This window comes from Hibiscus syriacus, unplaced genomic scaffold (genome assembly GCF_006381635.1).
Source record: "Hibiscus syriacus cultivar Baekdansim isolate YM2019G1 unplaced genomic scaffold, ASM638163v2 tig00112383_pilon, whole genome shotgun sequence".
NCBI lineage: Eukaryota > Viridiplantae > Streptophyta > Magnoliopsida > Malvales > Malvaceae > Hibiscus > Hibiscus syriacus.
The window spans coordinates 1,425,476-1,427,415 of record NW_024063319.1 but is presented as its reverse complement, the minus strand read 5'-3'; positions in this window follow the sequence as shown (position 1 = coordinate 1,427,415).

The following is a 1,940-nucleotide window of genomic DNA, read 5'->3' as shown; positions in this document are numbered from 1 at the left end:
AGGTAAACCCTCGACTCTTGGCATGCCAACTATACCTATAGCTCTCGTATCATATACTATGGGCATTTATTTATACTTTTCGTATCACTTGTTCTTTCTCTTCTGTCACATACCACATGTATGTGTAACCATATATCTCATATCATATCACATGTATTCACGTAAATCATTTCATGTAATTCATATCACATATATCACATGTGCATATAAGCTTATAGCTTCTTTCACATATACATGTAGTCACATAGCTTTCTTTCATGTAACCATGCATGTCATGTCAAATAACATATATCATATGTTGCATTTTCACTTAAGCATATAAATCATATAACATAGCATCCATCTATTTCTATGTATTAATGCATACATGGTAATCACATAACAATTTAGAAGTTACTTCTTACCATAGTAACTCCATCACTGGCTCATCACAAGCCTATGTTAATTCAATAAAATAAGTACAAAATAAATTGCACTCACCTTAGCTTTGCTTTGATTCGATTCTAATCCTTCAATTGATTCAGAACGGGATCACGTTCTATATCTACATAATCATACATAGATCTATATTAGTATTATAACTAATATACTCTAATGGTTCACTCTTTAGATTAAGAAAAATGCCAATTTCATCTTTCAATGAAAGTATGCATCGATGCACTACTGATGCATCGGTGCATAAAATGCATTCGATGTTGTATTATCACTGGGATGCATCGATGCATGCCTTATGCATCGATGCACTAATTGCATTCAATGTTTCTATTTTAAAAGAGTGCATCGATGCACTACCTGTGCATCGATACACCTTCAAACAAATTTCTGGGTTTTAACCTTGATGCATCGATGCACTATGAATGTGCATCGATGCACTCTGCCCAGAACCTCTTTTTGAACCCGAAAATCATCAACTCTTCACTCAAATGCTTCATATTTCATCCCCTTTCATATTCCTAACTTTCATATACATGTTTAAACTCATTTATAATCAATTATCTCATCTTTAACCTTAATATCCTCTCCTCTTTATTAACTTCAAGAATCATACCAGATTTTTAACATGTTTTAAATCTAATTCTAACACTCCATATCCCTTAATTAGATTGATGACAAGTCAAATTCCTTCTCAAAATTCATTTACTAACTATTTTCCAGAATTTCCTTAAGAAACTCATTTTCTTTAATCTTTCATAACTTCTTTATCTTTTGATTTTAGGACAACTTAAGCTTTCCATAAGCTTAAGTATTACCTAATGATCAAAACCCACTCTTAAAATTAACAAATAATCAACTAACAAGGAATCTTACCTTTGCAAGCTTGGCTCTTTCTTTCTCTCGTACATGAAGAAGAAGAAGAAGAAGAAGATGAAGAGAATATCTCTTCATCCTTATCCCCTCTAACATATATATCCTTATCATATTTATTTTTAATTCATTTATTAGTTAAATAACCATTTTGTCCTCTACTTCATTTGATAATTACTAACAACTTTTAGGATTTATTTCTAGATAAATCATTGAACTAATCCATTCTTCTACTTTAATCACCAAATTCTGAAACTTTACCATTTAGTCACTAACCCATAGTTTGGGATGTTACATACGACATATAAAGTTGTATCTACAAGGGATATATTTTTAAGAAATAATGTCCATTGTAAAGTTCCAGGTATTGGCACAATCAAGATAAAGAAGTTTGATAAGATTGTTCGAACGCTTGATAATGTGAGACACGTTCTATATTTGAGCAAAAATCTAATTTCGTTAGGTGCCCTAGATTAAAAATGTACAATTTTTCCAGTGAAAGTGGAGCTATGAAAATTTACAAGGGCCCTCTTATTGTGATAAAATGACAAAGAAAGACTGGAAAATTTTATGTTTTACCAGGTTTAACAACTTTAGATAATACAATCGATGTTTCCTACTCTTTGTCAAATAAC